At 40.4% G+C, this 27,187-nt stretch overlaps 1 protein-coding gene across 7 annotated transcripts in view; it reads right to left on the bottom strand.

Annotated features, from left to right (window-relative positions):
• HTR2C (5-hydroxytryptamine receptor 2C) overlaps positions 1-27,187 on the bottom strand; it is a 242,604-nt gene that overhangs the window by 51,182 nt on the left and 164,235 nt on the right. For 6 of the 7 annotated variants that reach the window (XM_074914918.1, XM_074914917.1, XM_074914922.1 and 3 more), the window contains one exon: positions 19,308-19,418. The exons of the other annotated variant lie outside the window; for it this stretch is intronic. The gene's annotated coding sequence lies outside the window, so the exon portion shown is untranslated. The remainder of the gene's footprint in view (positions 1-19,307; positions 19,419-27,187) is intronic. 7 annotated transcript variants of the gene reach the window in all.

Raw genomic sequence — 27,187 nt, 5'->3', positions numbered from 1 at the left:
TCAATCATCAATTCCAGTTCAATCTACTACTGACAGTCCTTAAAACTGTAATTGAAACATTCAGCAAAACCAAGTTCTTGTCTGACACTCTTTGCTTTTTTATAGAGGTAAGTAATGAGTTCTTAAGGCACATTTTTTTCTTTCAGTCTAAGTCCAGTTTAGAATAAACTGAAGTTAGAAAAAATTTTTGTTTCTCTTCTGTTAAGAACAAATAAGTTATTTAAAGCAAGAGTTTGGTGTGCTGAAGTTTTCAGATATTCTTGAAGGTTAAGTCAAAGGGAAACAAAAGCTACAGTGGTTCATAAGTCTGTACCGGTGGAGCTCTGGGGAGTTCACACGCCTTTGTGAGTGTTTACCACCATTACTCTTGCTAAAAGGAAAAAACAAACCAACCAACCTTACTTGGAATAAACACAATTATTTTTTTCCTTTGAATTAAATGCATTCATCTTTAGTTGTTTTACCCCTCACAGCTCAGAACATTTTTTCCTGGAGAAAATCAACTACCTGCTGAGAACTCAACACGTTGCCAGGATCCTGCCTCTCCTGGACAGACTGCAGAGCTCCTGCACTCTTGTAGATCATTTAATAACTCTCTGGGACTCATAGCCTGAATGTTAACAATATGCATTTGAAATTGGGTAAGAAATCAGGGATTGTCAATTTAGCCCAATAAAAGAACCTGAGTCTCAGGCAGAATCATAGAGGAGAATAACACATTAATTCATGGTCTTGCTGTAAAAAAACCAAGTACTTCATGACCAAAAGTGATGCAATTCCCTCCCCACAAGTAAAACAAGCCATGTCCAGTGTCTTGTTAAAGGCACAAAGGCTACATGTGAGCAACAGATTTTTTTTCCTCCTAAACTATCAGCAGTGTTCAGGTCTCAGTCACATTCAGATTGATAAGCAGATGAAAGCCAACAAATTGTTAAAGATGAAACATATTTAAAAGTTTTTCCTTCAGCCTTGGCTTTGATGGTAGACCTCCATAAGGGTGAAAATAAATCTGAAGTCAGGTAAACTGAACTGCAAGTACTGCAGTTTTTGACAAGAAACCAGCTGCAGATAGTTCACAACTATCTGAGCCAGATAGCTGATGTAAATTGTCATAGCTCCATGAAGCCCTTTGCAAAATGGCAAACAATTTAAAATTATATAATAGGATACACTGTTTAGGCAGGCTTAAGGCTTCATTCTTCACTCTAAACTCTGTATTTCCTTCTAGTTTGCATCTTTTTTTTTTTTAATGCATTGCCAAATTAATTTTCATTTTTCTTTGGATTAGAAGGTTGCTTTAAAATACTTCTTTTCAAGACACACTTGCAAGGGCCTGAATAAAATTATATTATATTAATAGAATTCTGCATTTTAGGCACTTGCAACTCATCCTTCTCCTTTTCATAACAGTACTAATATGCATCCCTATTTCTGTGCAGATCTATTTTCAAATGGATTGTAAGAATGCAGCAAGTCTAGAGACCACCAAGGGGATCTGGGCTGAAGCACATTAAATGCTGGGTTTGGTTCAGCCCACAGAAAAGGCACTGAACAGGAATGGATTTCCTGTCTACAGCTCCCCACTGGAACTTACAGAGAAGACAGTGAGACTCTTCCACAAGCTTCACAGCTAAACAACAAGGAACAAATGTCACAGTAATAGATCTAAGGAAATTGTATATAAAATAGGAAAAAATAGACAAAAGAAATGACAGTAGGGTGGTCAGGCAAGTGAGTCAGAGAGACCACAGAATCTCCAACCTAAGAGATGCTCAAAACCACAGCTGGGTCAGATACCCGACCTAACTTTGAAGTTAGTCATGTCTCAAGCATGGGGTTTGACTAGAGATCTTCAAGGTCCCTTCCAGACTAAATTATTCTACGACTGAATCAGGAATGTTCTTCTGAACAAAGCTGTCTGACCTGGGGGTGTTCATCCCTACTACTCAAGCTCAGGATAAGACCGGCACATCCTGTTCCCTTGAGTTTCCCCAAGACAAGAAATAAAACTGTACCCAGGTGGGAGAGCACAACCGTGAGGCCCCTAGCCTGCATGATGAGGGGACCAGGACCCTACAGCTGCACCAGCACATCCCCTATCACACCATGGAGGTGCACACAGTGATGTCAAGTCCTCACCTCTGATCACCGGTTGAGGTTGCAGGTGTCTGAGGAACCTACAGTTCAAGTATATTCTGAAAAGTAGCAACTGTAGAAAGCTCCAATTTGGTCTGGTCACTTATTAGTATCAGGAAGTCATCCGGTCTTTTGAAAGCAATACATGCACTATGAACAGAGGCACATTTCCACAATCATTTCAGTGGGAAAAGAAAAATCAAAATCTAATGATTATTCTGCAGATACCCACTTCAAAATTAACTGAGGATGCAGTCCAGAAAACTACTTATGCCTAATTTCAAGTATGCAGATACTTTCCAGAGACACTTTTGAACTGGGGACCACAAGTACTAGCTCTTTGATTAGGGACTTTCTTTCAAGGAAGTATTCAATACTCTCTCTTCAGTTTTGCAAGAAATTCTGGAAGCTTTCCCAGCAGGTACTGGAGATAAATCAAAAACATTTAATAAAACCTTAGGGAAACCTCCCCAAACACAGCTTTTTACCAGTTTTTTTTAATTCCAACACACAAAATAACTATTTAATTACCTGCAAACTAAAAAAGAATATTTCATTTTTTCACAGCAAGAGGAAAATGGATTTTCTCAGACACAAGCTCAAGTAATGATATTTTGTAGGGTCATAATAATGAATCATTGCCATTCTGTCCAAAACCAAATAGCATTAATTTCCCTCTCTGTCTCTTCCCTCATACTGAGTCAGAAAGGCATTAATTTATTTTCTAGACATTTCAAGGCAATACAAGAACACAGAAGAGATCTTAATCTACCTTTTGGCAGTAAGACTAGCATCCTTGGTTTTTATTTCCCCTTGGTGGAAGAGCACCTGGGAACCTTACAAGAAGATGTAGATACTCTACCACTCCTTGCAAAGATAAACGTGCCCTCAGCTCAGACACAGTAATGCTACAACATAATAAATCTGAGTCTCATCACATGTTGTCCTAACTTCTTGGAATGATTACACCATAGTTGTTCATGTTTTCTATGCATAGATATCATTCTAAACTACCTTTTTTGGGGGTAATTCTTATATTTATTATTTAATAAGCAGGTCCCCAGTGGCTGAAATTCACCTTTGTAAAGAGTCCAGCTGAGCATCCCACAGCCTCCTTGGTAGGTATATTTTGAGGTCATCATTATTGTGTGGGATATTTACCTGCCGTTGTGCATGGAGTTAATTGTGAATTAAAATTTGGATTTTGCTTCATCCTTATTAATAACTGAAAACATTCAATACCAGCATTAAAAAGTCAACACTTGCTATAGGCACTGTGTGTATTTGCTCCCTGTAACACAGAGGTTTGACAGTTTGCATAATCCCCCAAGGCAGCTCTTGTAGTTTAAAGACCCCACTTCTGCCACCACTGGGGTAAAATTCCCTCAGTCCCTTTTTAATTCAGCCATGTGACAGATAAACATCAAATGCAACACTGGTGGAAAAATCTTACGTGGTAGGTATTTTTGCCCTCAGCTTTTCAGGGTTGTTGTAGTAAAGTACTATTAAACTCTTTCCTATTCACAAGAAAACCAGTTTTTCTCTCCTCTCAAATGCTTTGCATGACAGCTCTGTGTTTGTAGCATTGAGGTGTGGAAGTGAGCACTTGCAATGTTTGCTATCAAAATAAAACATTCATAAAACAACAAAACCACTTGCCTGGCTTTCTGTAGCTTACTTTTTGAAAGTTTTAAAGCCACATCTATTTAAATCCAGAAAACTACAATTTTCAGCAGTTTTTGCAGCACAGTGCTCTATCCTGTGTGTGGTTGAAGACCTTCATAATTGTAAGACACTACATATATGGCATTTGTTTACCAGTATGTATGGACCTGTAGGAAAACATATCTAAATTAGATACATGCATCTAAATAATATAAAAATCATGATGTGATTTCTTTTCAAATGATGGTTTTGGGGAAGGGTCACATTCGATAAAATGAACCTGATACTCTGAAGTGATTGTGCATACTTTGCATTAGTAATTGAGAGCAGCAGTTAATCTGGAAAGGAAGAACATGAATATTCACCAGGCCAGATCATGAGTCATGGCATGAATGTACACACACCATTACATAAAACACATGTGCCCATTTTTAGGGGAATGGTGACAACTCATCTATTACTTAATAAGGCAAATATCTTAAACAAGAAATCGTTTGATTTTCACTCCAGTTGTCTTCTAAAATCAGGACAGTTTGGTAACATCATTCATTTTCTAATGAGGAAACTGGAATTTATTATGCAGTGACGTGGGGCACACCCTGCACCACATGCCACACATGATCCAGGGAGAATCTCCCCTTCTCTTTGCACGTGGACCCTGGGCTCAGGCAGCTTGACCCGTCGTGCCTGTGAGCAGCCTGGTACGTCACCAGAACACGGCTGCTCACCATGGGGCTCACACAGCTGAAAACACTTCTCCCTTAAATTAATTTTCCCAGTAAGCACCTGAACCTGCAGAACCCTCTAATTTAAACATCTTATAATTTAAAATAAATAGCTCTCGGAGCTTTGAATTAGAGGCTTCCTACCTAATGTGGTGGTGCATTATTAATAGATGCCACTGAGTGCCCCTCCTGTTGTCAGTGCTGCCTAAGCATCTTCAAAAAAAAATAAAGTACAGCATCATATAAGCCAGGAAAAAGCAAAGCAAAGGGCAAAGCATAATAGAAAGTGTCTCTAATGAACTGAAAAAACCACTCTGAAAAAAGGGCTTTTACTATAATAGTATAATTAAATATATGTTTTCACATACCTGTACAATGTCAGTGAAGGGATTATTGAATCATTCAGGTGACATGGCTTATCTGTATTCTCATACATAACAGTTGATATAAGAACAGTTATGTAGAAAATGTAACTATTCATGGCAAGAATAGCCAAAGGTTACTACTGTATGGATAATGCTCAGAGAGTGATTCAAGCCCAGCTTTTGGCAGTGTGCAGCCTCTTACACATCAAAGCTCTGGTCCCACCACTGCACCTCTTCTTTAAGGTCTGTAGAGATGCTCTACTGCCTTCCTCAGCAGAGGAGGGGACCATGACCTAGCAGCTATATTTTTCCTCTTCCAGTTTTACAGGCTCTCACATGTCAACTTAATATACAAGGAATACATTGGATCCTAGGAAAGTTAGGCAACAATGACTGATGAAAGGTAAATTAAGTAATTCCTTAAAGAGATTTAAAAAAAACAACTAAAAAAAAAAAATCAAAATACCACAAAAAAACCCCAAAACACCACACACCTAAAGAACACTGCAAAAATGCAAGGGTGGGGTTTTTTGTTGATTTTTAGTGGGTTTTATTTTGTTTTCTTTTTTTTCCCTCCTTAGAAAACTGATCCATATGGACTTGAAAGGGGATGACTGACAGTATAAACTCAGAAAGTCACTTCTCTGATCTAAGTATATCTCAACTGGATCAGTACCAAAGAAAACCCTAAAGACAAAAGTAGGTAGAAAAGAAAACTCTTAAAACAGGTATTAAAAAGACAAAGAACAACGTCAGTCTGAAACAGTTAAAGGAACTGGTCTGTGTGATACCTGGATTTAGAGATAAAAAATGATCCACACAATTATAAATCTCTTAGGTTGACCTTCACCAGACAAAATTTCAAAACAGATTTAAAAGGAAACGACATGGAGATACATGCAAAGCTCTATAAAACGCAAGACAAGACAAGTTTCCCGGATGCACATTGTAACATTCATGACTTGATGTCTTGGGATATTGTTTGTTTGTGCTTTAACACCCTATTCTCTAGGCAAAAAAAAATTTACAGTGGTTCTAATTTACACAGACTTCATTAAACCATTTGATATGGTGTCACCAGGGAAATTAGGTAAACTCCAGATTAAAAAGATGAAAAGAGCAATTGTGAAACTGCCATGGAATTGGATGCAGACATGAAAATGGATTAGGCTGAAAAAACCAAACCCTGGTCTGGAAGTAAGTTGTTCACTGAGATTGGCAAGGTTTGATCTTGATAGTCATTTAATTCTAATTTTTTGTAATGATACTAAAACCAAACATTTACTTTGGGAATTGATATACTGATGATTCAAAACCAGCATGCAACACCCACATTGGGAAAGGCTGGAACATCACACAGGAGAAGCTGAATGGCTTTGAGGACTGAACTAATCACATAACTAATAATGAAATGTGATAATACAAACCATAAATAACTAACAGAATTTGGCGATAAACTAAGAGTTTATCATTTGGAAACAGAGATAATTATTCCGGTGTCTGAGCCATGTCAGCACAAGAGGGACATGAAAGGAGACAAACATAATCTAAGCTATATATATACACACCGAGCAAGGGATTTCTTGTAAAGGTAAGGAGGAATTAATGCCCCTGGCACAATTCACTTGAGTCCTAATACTTGTATTTTTACTCACTAATCTTCTATTTTCAAGAATGAGGATTCAAACAGGAACAAGCCTGTGCATTCACGGGCAGGAGCATCCCCCTTGTGAGCCAGCTCCAGGCAGCAGGCCACGGGTGTGTTGCACTCAAGATATGTCAGTGCACGGAGAAGTTGCATAAGCACTGGAGATTGCTGTGCCATATGGACACAGCCGTGCAGACCAGCACCAGCACATACTCAGCCAGCTCACAGGCAGGGCAAAGCAAGTGTGGTTGGACTGCAGATGAGATGCAGAACAAGAGAGTCATATGAGAATAAAAGAATAAAAGGCTTGGCTTGTTTAACTGTACAAGGGAACAGTATGTGGTGGACTCCAACAAAACAGAACTGACTGCTACCACCATTTGTGCATTTCTTTCTGTAGGCTCCAGTAAGGCAGTGTCATAGTCATGACTCTTGCTTTGAAAAGAAACTACTTGCACAAGCACATTTGTGATATCTCAGCAAAGCCTCTTCTAACAATCTTCTGAATTCCAAGTATTTCTTTGCCTTTCTTGTTAAGTTCTGTGTTTGCACGAAAGTACATGTTTGTCTTCAGCTACATCAATCATTTAACTGGTCTTTAGCATCTAAATGATTACACGGTTCTTTGGGTACCAACTTGCTCTCACACCCTCTTCCTCACTCCCACACCACTAGACCTCGTGCCTTGGCTCTCTCCATCAGTTGTCACCCTGCTTCTTCCTCACTTGCAGCACCACAGGGTGGTAACATGGGTTATCCCCCAGGGAGGTCACCCACAGCCCTGTTAACCTTACCCTTCCATCCACACGCACCCAAACCAGCTTCTAGGAGGCTGAGCCACAAATTCAGCCCAAAGAGCCATTAGCATTCCTCCCTTGGGCCAGCTTTCATCCTGAAACCCAGGATCCCAAGTTTCACCCTTTTTCCATTTTCCCTTCCTTTTCTCTCTGCATCCTTGCACATGTATGCAGGCAAGTTGCAAGCCTGCTTTCCCTTCTCAGCATTGAATAGGGACATTTTAATACTTTAAAAATTGTTCTGACAACATGGCTTTTTGATTAAATCTTATTATCTGGACTTTAAAAAGAATCTGATGCGTTTTACTTTTTTTTTAAAAAACAGTATTTTATTTCATTTCTTTAACTTCTTTCCTTTCTTCCTTACAGCTGAGAGAAATTAAAAATGGGCCAGAAATCAAAATGTTTGATTGGCTTTGGGTTTAGTAATATAGAAAAAAAATTAGAAAGACAGACTATTAAAAAAAACCCCACAACTTAGTTTTCTTTTTTCCCAAAAAATTTTCTAGCAAAAACACACTCCACTATGAACTAAATTAATTACTGATTTTCTTAATACAGTGATATTGATTGGAGCTTTTTTCCTTACTTTGCTTATTGTTCTCTAACTTCAGCTAATGTCCTACTATTTCATACTCATAATTCACTGTTAATTCTCCTTAAACTTATGTAGCAACTCTATTATGAACTGTAGGGTTTTTTTTTTCATTCCCCTTCACTATTTTGAGAAATATAATAATTATCAGATGTTTTTCTGTATGTTCCACTGTTCTAAAAGCAAACACACCAACCCCCTCATGCTGACTGCTTCATGCCATGAGAGGTCACTTTAATTGGTATGCTTTATTCCAGGTAAATTCTGTATTGTGTTACTGCTCCCAGACTATGCTGGGGCAGATTCTGAGCGCTTACACTATAGTAAATCACTGATATCTTAAATTAAACAAGTAGGCTCAATTGCCTCTCTGGTCAGACAAACCTCAGTATAGTCAGTCTCAATTTTACAAGAAAATAGGCTAATTGAATTGAAATATCTTCAATTATATTAGAAGCAGGCTCTTTATTTAGAGAAATAATTTAATTTTCAAAGCATTTGACAATTTTAATAGACATCATCTATGAATAAGTCAGGGTGTGTAATGTGCCTGAAGCGAGAAGAAAAAGGCTCATTAACTTTGAGAGAATAGACAGATGGGCACGTTGGGGTAGAGCTCTGACAGCTCCCAAATTATGTAACAAGCAAACAGAGAAGAGTCGGATGCTGCACACATGTGTGCAGGAGTCATTTCCATGGGAGCAAAATGCAGTGACACAAACTGTCATCTATGACATCAGTAAATGAGTCAGGAAAAACAAAATGAAGGAGATGATACATAATGAAAGATACTCCAGTTTCCACCATGACGTGAAAGGCAAAGGTCAATAAAAGTTGATGCAATTTGGATTAACCCAGTTCTCTTTATGAGCATACACGTGAAATAAGGATTTTGTACAATTTGGATTCTATTACAAATAGAATGCACGAGGCATGCTGCAGCAAGGGAAGCAGCCCCGAGATCGCTGGTGCTGCAAAGAGCAGGCAGATGCTTGGCTGCATTTAACAAAACAGTTAGGATCACAACAAAGAAAATGAAAATAGGAGAGAAGTTGAGACAAAATCAAGAACATAACAGTGAAGAAAATATGAAGGTTAAAGACCAACAAAGCTGATGCTATAATGTCAACACAGCCTCTGGTCTTAATAACAGTCTGCAAAGGAAAACTAACATTTAGAACTGAAGGAAAACAGGTATTTAGAAGTGGCATCATTCAAGCAGGATGCAAAGCAGCCACTTGCTTTTTTAAAGGAATATTTTTCCTATGTTTTCTAAAATTTGGGTGAAACTTGTGAGGTGCATCAGCAGTGTTTTCCAGCCAGGCTGTGGATGGCTGGGTCTCTTGCCACAACACAGCAAAGAGAGCCATCCCCATGTAAGCAATGGGTGACAGGAGGCCGATCGCTCCTTACGCAGGTCATGCTAGCATGAGTATATCAGAGGGAGGTGGTCAAATGCACTTTTAATGAACTTGACTAAGAAAAAACAATAAAACTATCAAAACAATTTATATATGAATCAGGTAGCGTCGACATTTTAATGGCTGGAACAAAGGTAACTGAACTCTAACAAAACGATTACTAAATTGCTTTCACTTTGTCAGCATGGTAGGATCTATGTGAACAGCTCAGAGTTAAGGAAGTAACAAACCGTCAGTTGTCAAGTGGAGAAAAACATTATTCCCTCCCTTCGGGTAAAGCACATTTGAGAGAGAAGCACTTCTGTTCCTCTGGCAACAACAAGCCCTTTACAGAAGGGAATTACTCCATCAGAAACAACAGGGCAGGTCCATCACTCCTGGCTTCTGATCTCTAACAACTTCAGGATCACCACAGACTAAAATAATTTGGATGCTGACACCGTTGATAAGTGAATGAGAGTTCTGCCTCTGACTCCAGTTAATCTGGAATTTAATTCTTCTCTGTTTACCCTCAAAAGCAGCAAAAGTATGTTTGAAGGCAACAGGCATGATACTCAAAGACTTCAGATGTCACAAAAGGTAAAGAGTGGGTCTCTTGCCAGAGAAGAAGTTCAAACCAACAGTTTGAGGAATAAATTACTTTAGTTTGTAAGTAGAACTACAGCACACAGCAAGCACTGCACAGAGAGACAGGAACTAAGGTTGGGGAGTCAGAGGCAGAACCATCTCTTCAGGCACACGGCACATTAAATTACTTTGCATCAAACTTGTCCCCAGTTTGATCAGCAATCACAACCAAGCTCTGCTTGAGAGTCAACTCTGTCTTTGTACGTAGGTGCAAAGTGCCACGCAGACACTCCTACTCCATCAACAGTAGCTTGGGATTCCAAATACACGCATGCATTGTGCCAGATAGATACAACTTCTGTGCAGTGTGCATTATGCCGGCCTCCTGACCTATTAACAAACAGGAAGGCCAAGAAGCAGAAGCCCAAATCCCCGATTCCTGTATCATTCCCATTTATTTGGCCACATTTCCCGCACATCCTAGCTGAAGGGAAATCTTGTCACCTGTATCAGCAGACTGGCATTTGGAACAGTTGCAGAAATGGGGATTCAGCATATTTGTGCAACAACTGCAAACACCTCTCTGGTTCTGTGACAGTAAAAGTGCATCTTATTTCCACTTTCTAGGCCTTCCACCAACTAATGCAAAGAAATGATCATGGGAATATTTAAGAACAAGCAGCACCAGGCCAGGTAACCTAATATTTTAAGCAACTTTACACCAGGCAACGTAACCATTACAAACACATTTTGTTAAATGGCAGCACTCTAAAAATGAAACAATTATGCTACTTCCACTAATTAACAGTCAATATTAGACTTTAATGTGCAGATGAGCTAACAAATGTCATCACATAATTTTAAAATTACACTGGCATCATTTCTCTCACACACGTCTGACCTCAATGGAGATTTGCTTATAAAGGTCAAAGAAGTAGCAAACACTTTTCTCAGTTCCCAGTTTTATTACACTAAAGCAGCACAAATAACTACTAGAGACACTAACTACTCAGTGAGGCCAAAATCAGCTTCATCCACCCAGATTAACAGGAGCACGTCTCACCCCACTGATACTGCCATGAGCCACAGTGTCTTACTGGTGAGAATAAATCTGCGGGGCTGAAATCGTGACCTTCAGACCAGGGGACAATGGCACAAACCCTTGCTGCCACCACTACTCACCATCTCCCTAATGATTTGGGAAAAAAGCCACTGGGTCAGTCACTCCTGCTGATCCATGAGGAATATCGTTTTGAACTCACAACTTTAGCTTGCAAGTCCTTTAATGAACTGTCTTGTTAAGTGTGTGTGTCCTCCCCCCCCCCCAAAAAAAAAAAAAGTGAATTCACTCCTGTTGATATGCGATCCTTATGGAAAGATGAGGAAGACAGAAGCCCATAACACAGGGCTAGATGAACATCTGAACCTTACTGAGAAATTCCTGTGGTGGAGTGTGATGGATAGTGACACAAAACAGGATGATGTTCTCTGTTCGAAAACCACTTTGGGCATGAAGACCATCAACAGGTAGTAGATAACAAAAACTGTGCCAGTGGTGATACGCTACTGGTCAACACATCTTGAAAAAGATCTTCAAAGAAAGCAAGGAGATCTGGCAAAACAGGTGTCTGAGCATTATTCCAGACCAAGGCTACCAAAACACACACCTGGGAACACCCATCAGCAATACTGCACCAGAAAGGACTGGGGGAAGGCAGGCATGTTCAAAGTGCAGTGGACCATACAAGCCATTGGAAACCTCAGGGGTGGAACAGGCAACCAGCAATCATTAAACATAATGGGAAAAAATATCACTTTACAGCTCCTGAGCAAAACGAGGGTTTTGAACCCAGCTGAAGTCTCAGTGTTTACATGTGGCTGTGAGAGTTGCTGAGATGCAAAATGTTAGAAACACCAAATGCCTCTGAAACATTGATGCAACCCAAGAAATTGTCTTGCAATAGTACATCTCTGTATCAATCAAAAAAAATGTTCAGCACGGAGGATCCCATTTGAGCCAATGACAAGTGCGAAGTAAGGCATGTTATCTTAAAGCTCTTTCATTACCAGCCAAGTTGTACATCTTCACACTTGCTGTGAATGAAGGGATGGTGTATTATTACTATGATATATACTGACCTAAGGCACAGAATCTTCACAAAATACAAGGACATGAGCACCAAAAAAAACAAAAAAACAGCAGGCAACTCTGCCCTGGGCACACAAGAGTAGAGCTCTGAAAGTAAAGAAACGTGAACTTAATCCTGCCTTGACTTCTCCAGCAAAGTTGTGTGGGAGGACAGACATTGTTCAAGCACAGAACCGAGGGGGAAAGCAGAAAAAAACCCCAACAACCAAAAACTAAAGATCGTAACTTCATTGAGGATTCATAAGGCATAACAGTAGCAAGCAAAACGTTTCATTTGATGCTTCTATAGCATTAAATTCATTTAGAAGACTGAAAGACATAATACTTTGCACTTTCTAGATAAAAGCACTATTGTAGTCATTCGGATGTAGAAGAGCTTTAATCTGCCAAAAATATCAGCACCACGCTGCAGTACAGAAGCCCTGAAACACGAAACCCAGCTCTGAATCAGAGCAGCTGATTCATTCAGAAACAAGGGTGCTGCACTTCTCCCCTTGATCCTACTCACCACGCCACTGCAGCCCACTGAGAACAAAGTAAGTTCTGCAACTTATATGGCAAGTGAGATAAAACCACTTCATTCAACAGCTTATGGAAAAGGTCACTTCTCTCACCAAGCTACAGAAGAGCTGTGAGGCTTCAGTGACAACACCTAGTAGTGCAATTGGGAGGGCAGGATAGAAGAGGCTGGAAGAACAGGGTTTAGTTCCTGAGAGCCAGAGATATTTTGGTAGCTTGCTCATTATAATAATATGCATATTTAAAACATAACAAGAAAAACAAGACCCAGGAAAAGCAAGAGCTTACATCAAAGCCAAATACTCCATGCAGCTTGCTCCCAGGAGAGAAACAGAGATAGCACCTCACAGGTCTGAATCTTAACATATAACGGGAAAAATACAGAATAAACTTTTTTTTTTTTTTTCAGGAATGACTGAAGTACAAGACAAAGCTGGAATTTCAATCTTAAAGTTCTTTTTTTAAAACAACATTATAAAGAGTTCTGATAAACATCTTAAAATACTTCTTGCTCCCACTTGCTACTATTTCATATCAAATGAATTCTTTTTACTTCGTTTCTTTTAAGCCACAAATGCACAGTCCAGCTATAAGAGGTGACAGCAGTGTGAGTTACTCAGATTCCTACTTTCATATTACTTTGGGAAAAATGAAACTAGCCCAGTGTTGCCACCTGTCACAGGTTTTCCTCACAAGTCTTAATGTCTTGGGTTTTCCAGTCCCAGCCCTTTGAGGCAGTAGGTATCACAGCTGCAGACAAACTATGAAAAATACATTTCCTAAAGGCTTCAAAAACAGGAAGCAAAATATAAGCAAACCATACATATAAAATCAGGGTTTATTAACTTCTGAATTTTCTGATCTTAGGCGCTTGACTCATTGTTCTAAAAAGCCCTCAAGGCCAGTGACTTTGCACTCACAAAGCTCAATGAGAAATTCTTAAAGGGCTTCACATCCAAAATAGTTCATATCAAAATAGTTAAATCAAGCTTTATATTTTACACCATACTTCCAACAACAACACTGTTTGCAGACATCCCCAGAATAACACACTGTATTTCCCAACGCTAGCATTTATAGTTTGCAGGGTTCCACAAAACTGCTTTTCCCCAAACCAAACCCACGCATCTTAGCGATGCCAAACCAAAGAAGAGGTCAGGCAGCAGGGAAGGAGGCCCCAACGCTCCTGTACATGACATTACAAACAAGCTGTGACACCTTATCCCTTTCCAGCACAACACAAGTGGGATTTATCTTCTGGTTAAGCCATAGCTGGGGCAAGTCAGTCTCTAGGATGGACCAGATCAGGGCAAGTTTCTCCTGTAACACCACAGACATTTGGTCAGAGGAGTAACAAACAAGTTTTTAATATTGTAAGATGGTGACTAATAGCTCTGGGACAGAGAGGAGCATTCACAGCAGAGTCTGCAGCTGGCCAGCTGGGAGCGAGCCTGCAAGCAGGGCATCCCACAGCACACGAGGACATTCTGGCCTGAAAGAGTTGCTGGTGCCAAGGGACCTCATTTGCACTGAAAAGCTTTTTTTTTTTTTCAAAGTATCTACCGAGGCGTCACAGAAATAACATGAGCCAAAGTCCACACAAACTTAGTACATGCACAGTTTGTGTAACAAACCTCCTAACCCAGGAGTGTTTTTGACATTCATGAGCCTTTTGCCTACAGATGTTGTGTCAGCAGTCAACTGAACACATTTCCTTCTAGTGAGAAGACCCCAAATTAGAACCATTTTGGAGAGGGAATTAATGGCTTCTGCCAGCATCACCACAGAAATTTAAGTGCAACGCCAAAAAAAAAAAAAAATAATTATAGGCACACAAAAAAAAAGGCAAACCCACACATCCTGACCTCCCATCCTTTAGGCTCACCAAGAACAGTTTACTGCACTGACACCCAGGGGCTAACAAAATAAGAAGACAAGACCACACTATTTCAACCCAACAGGCTATGTTGCCTGATCCAGAGGTGAGCAGCTGGTTGCATAATTTTTCTCCTACATTTTTGTGAAGACAGAAAACAGAGACTTTCAATGACACAAAATGCACACAAATAATACATGAGCAAAGCTATAATCCTAAACAATTCTTCTGGATAAGACAAGGACACAAAAGACTTTTATAAAATCCTCTTACCTCTTTTCCTGCTTGGATAAGTATCATTTAGAAGATCTCTTTATCAATACTGGCAGCATGAAGCATGTTTGCTCTGATGTACTTCACACAGAGCTATCAAAAACAAAGCTATACATACCCAGGTGTGCCTGGTGTGCTGATTTTTATGAGCTTTAGCCTGATTTTTGAGTAACAGCAGCTGTGCACTTAAGGCTCTTCCTCTCTTCTCTCCATGTTTCAACATGCCTTGCTTGCAGAGCTGATAGAGTGATAGCAGCAAACCATCAGGGAATTCCTCCATGCTAAGAGTATCCCTTATTTTAGGAGGAGATTTTTTGGTGTTTGTGAGATCTTCCACAGAACACCAAGCTCCGCACTGTTTTGCGAGACCTCAGAACAGACCCTACCAGAATGGCTTGCCATTGAAAACCAGATTTCCTCACAAATTAGCACCATCCAGCTCAGGCTGGAAGGCAATAAACTTTTTGTATATATATATATAAGTCATGCATGATTTTTATCTCAGTCCATTTGTCAATAACAACTTATTTTTCTAAAATAATCCAGGGGTTAAAAAAAGTGAAGAGAATGAAAACAAGACTCCTAGGTTTTGGGCATTTCCCCAATCACAATCTCTGTCTCAGATCACTGTTATCTGGGAAAGGACCTTCCTACCCAGAAGAGAGCTTGGGCAGAATTCATAGCTGAGCACCATCTTCCTATGTGACTGAAAATAGTATCTTCCACCCTTACTTTTCCCCGTGACAGCTGTATTCTGGGGTACCACTAGATTCTTTCCAAAACAAATGTAGCACAGCTGCTATGATTTATCTTCACAGCTCATAGCTTAGAGTTACAGACAGAAAATACATATAATAAGGAAATATCTCCACTATATGTTCCCACTATATGTTCCCACATGCTGGAAGAGTTCCCTCAGCTGCAAGGAGGATGCTGTAAATTGCCTGAAAAGGTTGAAGCAGCATCCCTAGCTGACTAGCACCATGTTTCTCTACAAATGTGGGGAATTATCATTCATTTTCTTCAGCTCTCCAGCTTCTGCAGGAGGGAAAGCCTTTCTTTGCCCTAGGCAGAGGAAAAGACTTCTGCAAGTGTGAATACACCAACAGAGAATTGCAGGAAGGGTGGTTTTTTTCCAAATTACCCTGTGAAATCCCTGCAGTACATGTCACAGCTGCAGAAGGTTTCATAAAACAAGAGTCAGTAAAGCAGCAGCAGCTCTTGCACATAACTTTTCTCTAGGCCTTGGCATGGGCTGTGGGTTGTGTGGGTGCCAGCACTGCTCCAGGATCTCGCTCTGCAGAGCAGCATCACGGATCCCCCACTCCTGCCCACTGCAGTCCTCGCACTGCTGCAGATGAGACACCTACATTTGAAAAGAGATCTGTCCTAATATGTTCAACCCATAACAATTTCATCACAGAGAAACAAGCTGGGAAGTGGCAGATAAAAAGCACTTCTGTAAGTATACTAGTGTGATTTTAATTCATTTTAGGAGTACTTACTTAGTATTTATTATGTTTTACTTCAGTTTTCTGTCTTCTTACCTGCAAAATTTGGGGTTCTTCAAAATGCAGAAACTAAGGCTAGCAAGTGCACAAGCCCTTTAGACCCTTACTCATTCTGACATTAAAAATACACTTCTTTCTGTCTGAGGAGATCAGGCATAGCTGCTCAACCATGTTCACATCAAGGCTTGAATGTGCTAGGGTATGGAGCTAATTTCCCACCGTATCAGGGCAGTTCAGGGTGTCACTAAAGAGAAATGGGAATTAAACCATTTATAACCAGTTCAACAGGCTGTGTTGGTATCAGGTAAGTTATAGGTATTGTGATGTATTTATTAGGTTTTCTCCTTTTTATAAAGGAACTAAACCAGAGGTGTGAAAAAGTAATTGCTAGCTTCTAGAAGTAAGAGCTGGATGGTTCAGTTCTGCTATGTCTGTTTAACGACTAGTAAAGACTGTTTATTCTCTCATACACTCTTGTGCCATAAAGACTGCCTTACAAACACTTCAAGAAAATGAATCTGCTTTATCTTGACACGTCTGATAAATTCTGGCTCTGTAGCAATCCTGTTTACTTATTTTGCTTGCAGATGATAAGATATAATGAAGAGAATATTTATTACCAGAGTTGGTTGGGAATACTTCCACAAAACTTTTTTTTCTTGCCAAAAAATGTGTTAAGTCAACATAGAAACTTTTTTTGCGGGGAAACAGTTTTGATGCATCTCTCAACAGAAAGTAGTGAGGAAAAATGTTGAGAAAATTTCATTTTTACAGTTTGAAAACAAAAATAATCCTGAAGTTTGAAATTACTTTTTCATTTTTGTATTTAACAAAGTAGCAGCAAAAAAAAGTCAGATTAAAGTTATATAGAAATGAAACATTTCAAGATGTCAAAATGACCCAAATTGACCCAGACTTATTTCTTGTTGAGATTTTTAGTTTACATAGGCCTTTTGACATTTTTACACTTTCTGAGATTTCACACATGAAAAAAAAAGAAGACTCCTGAATAACAGTTGTGGGTTAGAAAAGCTGTTTTCCACCTAGCACTAGTTATGTTATTAGGCTAGCAGTGAAAGAGAGACATACACCATGTTACTCTCTGGATCTAACAACTTCTTCTATCATGCTAAGACAAAAATGTGTGAACATCAACCACATGGAATACAAGTTCTTTGTTTTTCTTTTCCTAATGAACTGTGCAAAGAATGCAACATAATTATGCCTTCAAAAGAAACTACTATACTACCAGAGATACTAAAAAAGCTCTGTTCTTTGGCTGGCACCCATCTCTGCAAATGCTGTCACAACAGTCTCCAAACTGTCACTTCAGCAACTGCCCCTCACGGGAAAAACATATTTCTTCTAATTAGACAAAATTCTAACTCCATGTTTGAAGAGTATAATTTGATCTTTTCTCTAGAAACTCATTAACCACTTGAGTTTAATTATTAACATTTGCTTTAAAAATTCACTGAATTAAATACCAATTGTGTGAGTGCAGCTACTGCTTTGGCGAGCTGATGCTCATTGCTGCAGTACACGGGCATGCCACCAGGGGAGGTGGTGTGCTCCATGTCCACCTAAGACACTCCTCTGAACATCAAAGAGATGTAGCTTCTACCTCTGGGTCTGCTGTTGGCTCACTGGATGGCTTTGGGCAGGTGAACCCCTTTTCCTTCCCTTTCTAAATCTATTTAGAATGGTCAGACCATGAACTGTTTGGAGCAGGGACTTCACTTTCTCCTCCTTTAGTCCCGCCATGCTTAATAAAGTGCCCAATACAATTGGACGTTGAGCTAATGATTGCAATATGGTAAAGCAAAGCTCCCAATGTGAGAAATGTAAAAATTCATGCCTAGGTAGGGCTTAATACTAGGCTTACTCATTCTGGGGCTCCTGCAGGGCCTGCAGCAGCAAGAAACCTGCCGAAGGCACTTGGTCTTCTGGGATAAAACTGAACAATACTGATTCCTTGATGGAAACATTTCAAAGAAGTATGATTTATTCAGTAATAAACAGGTTTTCAAACAGTGTCACAAACACAAAACTGCCTATTCAGTGTCACAAACAATGAATATGCAGACACACACTTCCACTGGGTTTCAGTTATAAAATGTGGTGATTTACAAATTCAGGGCACAGTGGGGTGATGCAGAGTACAGGAAACTTCCTTTTCTCAGATGCAGAAAGTTATCATCAGAAAGCCATTTTCTCATAAAAGCTCTTGGATTTGATTCAAAAAACCCCCAATAAACCAAACCAAACCAACCAACAAAAAGCCCCCAAACAACTAACTACTTTTGGTTTAAATCAGTCAAGTACATGCGTTCAACGCTTCTCTTCAAAATAAACAGAGACAAGGTTCCATGTTTTTTTTCAGTCTCATGGGTACCATTTATCATAACGTCTACGGGTCAGTACCTCCCGTGTTAAGGATTTTCTAAATCTTTTTTAATTCTCCAGCTGGTAGTTGCCACAGTGTTTTGGATATGCAGAAATGTGTGAAACGCCCCAGCAAACGGAATGGCTCCAGCACCAGCTCTCTGCTATTTGGATACTAACTCCCAACATTTTTGCTTCATGGCAAAGGAATGTAGCAAAAGTTACTATTTTGTTACCAGATTTGACATGCTTAAGCAGCCTTAAAAAATCAGGGATACAGAGGAACTAGTTGAAAAATAAACCTTTCCAAGTTCTCAATGACAAAGATATTTTCAGATTAATAAAGGCATTAACTTACGCAAGAACTTCTACATAAACTGTAATATCAATCTGCATGAGACTCAGGTGCTTTTGTTATTTCTGCATTTGGTAAATTCAGGCGTAACAATTCCTGAAGTCCTTCGGCTTTTACAAACAGGTATGATTGACAGTCTCTAAATGCTCTGCTTTTCATAACAACAGTGATTGACAGCCCCTTGGTATATAGCCCAGTCAGCCTAACAATGTTATTGTTCTCTAATAATTACCTGATAATTTTTTTTTTATGTCTTACTGTTAGTTATGGTTCAACTAAGTAAGAGTCCTCAGAACTTTTCAAGAGTTTATTTAACTTGCCTTGATTTGGGGCTGTCTTTCTGCAAGTCTGATTCTGTGGCAGTGCTGGGATTGCAGACATGAGTGCCCAAGGTGCATTGGCTGTTGGTCTACCCGTAATTGGTTCTTTCCCTGGAAAACAGAACATATTAAGCCCAAATATGTGACAATCTTTGTGTCTATTTGGTACATGTCACTCACACAGTATTTGTACAAAGGGAAATGTTTCTTAAGTTAATACTCCCTGGAGCATAAGAACATAGCTATTAGTTTTTATGCACCTAGGGCCAGAGCCTTGCGTAGGATGCACGCTGGTAGCTGGGCTCAGTTCAGCACAGTTTATTACTTCCAAGCTGCTCAAGATGGCAGCTTGTTTAACTTCTGCTGAAAGCAATAATTGAGATTTTTCTGTCTTGCAGAAAGATCATCCTCAAGAACACTCAGGCAGGGTACTGACTTGTGTGAATCACTAGCAGAAAATCATGACCCAGTAGGGTCACTTTTCTGAGTATTTTCAGGTACCTACAAAGTAAAATGAATTATGTTCTTTTTTTATGAAACAAGTAAACCGTAGCACTGTATACTAGAAAATGACAATCCTAGTTTGAAAATGCTCAACCCTTTTACCCTTGTACTAGGCATAAATCCAAGCTAGCGTTCTTCCGAAATTTAGAATTGTACCTTTTTCATCTCTGTCTTGATTTTCAGATAGGATGGAAGCAGGCAGGGTAGAAAAAAGAAACCCTACGTTGTCTCAGATTTCCAACTGAGGGAGACAAGAATCTCCTGGGTTTTTGCATACCTACAACACTGAACTTGGTAGAGCAGCTTGCAGTTGAACAAAATGTTACTCCCACACCAAAGTAGTATTGCGAATGAACCTTAGTCTGCATGGCTAGTGTCCCAATTACAAACTGCAACACCTATTTCAGAAATTTTTGTGAATGCTTTTTCTTGACTGTGTTGAAAAAAATTATAAATCTCACTTGCCTTGCAAGAAAGGAAAAAAAAAATTCAGTTGGAGTCTATTAAAAATATATTTTTGTATTATATTTAGTTACTCTTAAAAGGACCAATAAAAGAAAAAAAAAAAACCCTTGAAGAAGAAAGCATGCTCAGTCTGGGTTTTTCCAAATATTTCCAGTTTTGCACTGGGGTGTATCAGACGGAGAAAGCTGAGTGTCCTTTTGGGACTTTGCTTTTTGAAACCAGAACTGTGGACCTTGAGCACAGTTTTCTAGTTCACCTGTTTGGTTGCCTTTTCAAGAGCTGTTCTAAAGTTTTGCCTCTGCACCCATGTAAACTATGAATCACCAAACATACTATAGAGTCAGGGTCTGGGTTTGCATACAGAGCACTGGAATATAAAGGGTTTTGTTCACATTTACTGCAAATGAAAGAAAGTACACAATGCACAGATTGTATAGCCAAATGGGCTAATTCTGCTCATGAACATTTGTTCACACAGATTTAGGGGCTACGTTGGGGCCAATTGAACAGTTGGGCCTTTACTCTCTGTTAATTTGCTTTCCAATATTTCTGAATTTTACCAACATATTTATAGAACTGCCCATTTCAATAAAGTATTATCTACGGCCCTGAACCCAACCTCTAATCGTCCATAGAGCTAGTTCCGTTACTGAGTATTTTTCCCATACTGTAAACATACCGGGTATTCTCTAAAAGTTGTTTTGGGTTGATAATTTCTGTAGAGAACAATAGTAAGGTAATGAGTCATTGCACTGTCTCACTACAGACTGAGGAAACTACTCATTGCATACTAGATATAAAGCAGAGGACAAAAAAATTGAGCCATCTGTAACTTACGCCAACACCATGAGCGAGAGCTAAAACCAGATTCTCACAGATCTTAAGTCAACGGATCTCTGATTCCTTTTTTCAAGGACTTTCAGGATGCCTTGCTGAGTTCTCAACCCATCATTCTGCAATCCTTCAAGTCTAGCTTGGTCTCAGAGACTCCTGTAATCTAGTGCAATCATCTCAGCCTTTCTGAAGTCTGTTTTGGCATGTAAAATCTCCGTTCTTCCACATGCACACAAGATCTAGTTGCTCACCCAAATATGTGCCACATAACCACTGTACAGGTAAACTCTTTTTAGGGCACAGAGAGGGTGGGGAGAACCCATGCTTAACACCTAGGGACCTACCCCACCACCAGCAGCAAGGAAGATGTTTCCAAACAGATGAGAGCAACGTGCTTCTCTGTCGTCTAAGGCACAGCTATGTGTGGGAAACAGGCACTGAAAAAAACGGCATTTTCAAACAGGCAGAGATGCTGGTTTGCAGGGAGTAACAGACTCTCGTGGCTCCAGAACTTTTAAAAATCTTTAAAGCAACTGTACTTCTTCTGGTGCTTCATACGAGATTCCCGGACATTTCCCTAGCACAGACTGACCCCTACCAGACACCTTGTCTTGTGGATCCTGTCATTCCTGCACTTCACAGATGCATGGTTAGCCTTGGGGCAATTCTGCTGCATAGAAGAGTAAGATGAAGAAACTATTTCAAGTATTTTTAGGATCAGAAATGAGGAACAGAAGCCACACCAACAGCCAATGGTTCACAGACCACCAGCTGTCCACAAACAAGCCAAAGAAAATCCTGCATATGGAAGTAGTGTTATCACCATCTAACAACAGCTCATATCAAACAGCTACATAACTACAGCGTGTGTTGTACTAGATATAGCGAACTAAGACAAATTAATGCTGGTTTGAGGTTTCTTCTCTGCAGTGGGTTGGATAATCTTTTCCTTCAGCTTCTGCTGTGTTTCAGTTCATTCGCCTTGTGCTGCTCCCACCAGTTCCACCCCGCAATCCCATAAACCTCACATGAAACTCCTGAGAACAATCAGTTAGATAAATTTATTATTTTTTACCCAATACAAGTTTATTCAATATGTTGATGGTACTCACAGTTCTGGTGACCCTCACTTCCATGTAAATTTTATAACAACAGAGAAGTCTTTAGCACTATTTTATGCTTCATTGTGGGAAAAAGATTGAGTACTGTCAGTTAAGGCAATCTTAAATCTTGACTAAATTAATTTTGTCCTCTACTACTTTACCCAACAGATACAGTTCCAGCATCCTCTTCCCATTCATGCTTCCTTACAATCACATTCTAAAACCACATGCTAATGAATCAGAATTTATCGAATTTCCAATTTCACTAATTATTTATCAGATCAGCTAAATCAGTTTCATTTAGAATTATAGACTTAGTTACTTAAGATGGATTTTTCTCTCTGTTAAAAATATTAAGCTGCCTAAAAGTAACTAATATACCAAATTTTAATTTCTGTTCAAGGTCCAAATATACTATTGATGAGAATCTTGCTTTAGAAAAAACATGCTTAATTCTAAATCTATCCTTTTTAATTCAAAATAAATTAAACAAGAACAGAAAAACCAAATTGTGTTATTAAGTATAACAGATCCTAAAACTCTTACTAATTTTAACATTCCAAAGACAACACTGAAAACAGGCTGGTTTTGTATCTTCAGAAATTCTGTGAAATATGAACATACTAATCTTGTCAACAAACGAGACAAAAGTTAAGGTGCTGAAAGATGCGTAGACCTTCAGCTGCCAGAGGTTAGCTCCAAAGATGGGAATGTTGCAGGTATCAAACAATGGCTTTGGCATTAAAGCCTGGCAGGTGGGACACTGCACTGTGTGGTCTCACCAGCTCTGGGAAGGGCCCAGCTCCATTATTTATTGCACACACTTCTTTATCTAGATCCTGAAAACCTTAAAACACTGGGTTTTTTTAAAGTGTGTTTGTATTATTGAAAGAAAATAAAAGAAAATTATCTTCCCCTGTGACAAATAATATGGGACAACTGCTCTGCACAGGTGGGGTCCTAGCCCTAAAACCACAACTGACTATTTCTCCAAATGACTCCTGCTGCATTTATAACCTGCCCTTACATTTTCCAATCCTCCACACATGGGAGGGAAGACCGAATATCCATAATAACATCTTCTGATACTGTGGTGGCTTGACCCTGGCTGGACACCAGCTGCCCACCAAAGATGCTTTATCACTCCCCTCCTCAGCTGGACAGGGAAGAAAAAATATAACAAAAGGCTCCTGGGTTGAGATAAGAGCAGTGAGAGATCATTCACCAATTACCGTCACAGGCAAAACAGACTCAACTTGGGGAAAAATAATTTCATTTATTACCAATCAAATCAGAGTAGAGTAATAAGAAATAAAACCAAATCTTAAAACACCTTCTCCCTACCCCTTCCTTCTTCCTGGGCTTAACTTCCCTTCTGATTTGTCTGCCTCTTTCCTGCCAGTGGTGCAGAGGGACAGAGAAGGGGAATTGTGGTCAGTGCATCACATGTTGTCTCTGCTACTTCTTCCTCCTCAGGGGAAGGATTCCTCATACTCTTCCCCTGCTCCAGTGTGGGGTCTCTCCTACATAAGACAGTCCCTCCGTGAACTTCTCCAACATGGGTCTTTCCCATGGGCTGCAGTTCTTCACAAACTGCTCCATCATGGGTCCCTCCCGAGCGGTGCAGTCCCTCAGGCACAGGCTGCTCCAGCGTGGGTCCCCCACGGGGTCACAATTCCTGCCCAGCAAACCTGCTCCAGCGTGGGCTCCTCTCTCCACGGGGCCACAGCTCCTGCCAGGACCCTGCTCCAGCACGGGCTTCCCATGGGGTCACAGCCTCCTTCGGGCATCCCCTGCTCTGGTGTGGGGTCCCCCATGGGCTGCAGGTGGGTGTCTGCTCCCCCGTGGAGCTCCCTGGGTGCAGGGCACAGCTGCCTCCCCACGGGCTGCCCCACAGGCTGCCCCACGGTCTGCAGGGGAACCTCTGCTCTGGCACCTGGAGCAACTCCCCTCCTTCTGCACTGACCTTGGTGTCTGCAGAGTTGTTTCTCTCACATATTCTCACTCCTCTCTTCAGCTGCAGTTGTCCTTGACAAGTTTTTTTTTTTTCCTGTTCTTAAATATGTTATCCCAGAGGCGCTACCACCATCATTGATGGGCTCTGTCTTGGCCAACAATGGGTCCATCTTGCAGCCAACAGGCATTGCCTGTGTCAGACGTGGGGGAAGCTTCTGGCAGCTTCTCACAGAAGCCAGCCCTGTAGCCCCACTGTTACCAAAACCTTGCCATGCAAACCCAATACAAATATGTCTTTGAAGCAACACCCTTCCACCCTTATGGGTTCCCTAAATCTGAGGCAGCTCCGCAGAGAACGAGTAGGTATGGTGTGCAGCTGAGCAGTGAAGCTCCTCAGCTCGAGAGGGAGCAGCTTGTGCTGTTTGTTTGGGAGTCTTCAACCTTTCCCCCCTGCTGTGCATCACTCATATCTGAGCATGATTTCTTCCCAAGGCAAAATCACACCACTTGCTCTTTGCAGATTAGCAGTTGACTGTTCAATCCATATTTCTTTGCTTCAGTTCACCAAGCAAAGCCAAATACTTCGGGTTTTTCAGTCACCCTAAATCCCATCACTATTAACAACAGAAACACACTGCTGGTTTTTTGGTTTTGTGGACCATTTTTCTAGCCTGAGGATTTTGGGGCATTTCAGCAAAGTGGAAGGGAACAATGAAATTATTTTTGTCCCATTTCCAGGCAGAGTGGCAGAGAGCCAGTTCTCAGAATTTTTCTGAGAAGCCAATTGATTCATGCTTGTCTCAAGTCCCAGCATCCTTGTGAGAAGTTGTCAGAGGGCAGCCAAAATAGTACAATTGCTTCACCTACTGCCAAACACTGAGATAAAAGGCCACTCTGTTTCAATCATAAACAAAACCAGGGAACTGTCATAGAGCAAACAGCCTTCCCTGAAATTCAGATTGCACCCAGAAGTTCACCAATCAGTCATTGCTGTAAATCAACATGACTAATCAGCTCATCTCAGCATCTTAATGAAACTCTGATGCTTTTCCACTAGCCTCAGGACCTATGGCTTGGTTTGACCCAAGGCGACACAAGTGAACCGCACAGCAGGGTGGAGAGTCATGCTGAAGAAGCCTCCCCACAAGATCCTCAGCAGGTCTTGCTTTAAGCCAGGCTTGAAGGTGTCCTGTGGCTAATACTGCCAACTTTCCACTCATGTACCTGGCCAGTGGCAGGAGCTATGCAAGCTGCCAAAAGGGGAGGGGAAGAAAGAGCAAAATGGAGAACACCACAGCCTGCGTTTCTTTTGGCTTTGCAGTCTTAGAAACCAGTTTGTGTCAGATACAGAGAGAAATGGGACTATAATTTAGACATGTTCTTTCTTTATGTGAACTAATTCACCTAACCATATTTCAAAGCATCCTTAAGCACCAATATATTGGTATATCTTCACAGGAAAAATTCTACAGAAAGTCAGACCGATAATTTAGCAGGACTCCATCATTACAAGTGCTTACACAGCAACTCATTTATCTACAGACTCTGAAACAGCCTTTCAGCCACACAATGTCTGTACAACACTGGTAAACACACTTATATTCCATTTATAAGTAAATAAATCCAGATCTGCTATCTTGGAAATAAAATCTGAGAGAATCAGTAGAGCAAATATTGTACCCTAGCTGGGTTCACGCCTGTTTCTCACTACAGAAAGCCCGGACTGTGCACACTCAAAGTTTTCAAGTTTTTTGCTCAGCCACGAGAGCAAACCACACCCTTCTATATAAACAGGAACTCTTTGACAACCACTCTGCTTGCCAGACTGGAAGCAGTTACAGAAAGGCAGAAAACAGAGTGAGATTGTAAAATTTAGTTGGGAATGTATTTTACAGAACTTTCATGCTTGTGCTGTTCCATCAGATACATGAGGGAGAGCATGACTTTGGCCATGTTTTGGACTGGCTCTTCATCATCCCTGAGATTAATCGCTTGGAAGTAAGCTATATCAGTTCATCAGCCCAGCTTTTTTTTTTTTTTTTTTTCCCCAGCTGTGATATTCACTATCTAATTAGTGAGTTGAATTAGTTCACTAATGGGTCCAATGAAGTCAAGAACTAATGCAAGAGAAGTGCTGGGTACAGTCCCAACTGAAGGCAGGGTGGGGAAACCTGAGCAGGACCACTCCTTTCAAGAGCAGTTAGATGCTCAGCAGTTAGTTGAGCAGAGGAGCTCAATTCATCTTACGCAACTTCAGCGTAACTTGAATATCATTGCTGGCCTATGCAGTCAACGTGGAAGGATATTCTCTGCAGCTGACTGGCACAGCCTAAGCTACACGCCTGAATTTCAGCAGCATGAATGTCTGAAAACCATGTGATGGCTCGTGGACCATTTCTGTTGTGAATTTAAAGCAATTGTAATGTCTGAGACCGCTTCTTCAATGCTCATAACTGAATTAAAATTAAAAGCAACAACCAAGAGATACAAGCTTCAGCATCTCTGCCTGAGGCAGAAGACTTGGTATATTAACTAAAGGATAAGGTGGAACACATCGTACCTCAGGAAATGCATTTGCTCCAAAACACATTAAGACAGTCAAGAATTTGGCTTGGATGTTTACAGCATGGTACACTAAACAAAATCATTACCATGGCACAATATACAGTAAAACTGGGCTTAAACACTGACAATAATGCTATAGAGAGGAAAGGTATATGGACAGCACCTAAAATAAAATAAGTTCCCGGGTTGGAATAGCACGGGATTAAATTTTATGGTTTATGTGATGCAAAAAGGTCAGAGTAGCTCTCAAGGTTTCTTCTGGCAAAACAAAGTACTTTTTGATCCTGCTGGTTACAGTCTGTTACCACTGTTCTTTGTTTCTCCATCAGCTGTGCACACACACAACATGCTGTCCTCATACAGGGAGTCCTTCGGCCAATGGACCCATCACTGCCTCCATGTGAACAGCATGAGGAACAGAACTTGGGTATGGTCAAGAGAAGAAGGCTTTGG

Source organism: Athene noctua, chromosome 11 (genome assembly GCF_965140245.1).
Source record: "Athene noctua chromosome 11, bAthNoc1.hap1.1, whole genome shotgun sequence".
In the NCBI taxonomy this organism is placed as follows: Eukaryota; Metazoa; Chordata; class Aves; order Strigiformes; family Strigidae; genus Athene; species Athene noctua.
The sequence above is the reverse complement of the archived record's forward strand: the minus strand, read 5'-3'. Positions and strand labels throughout refer to the sequence as shown.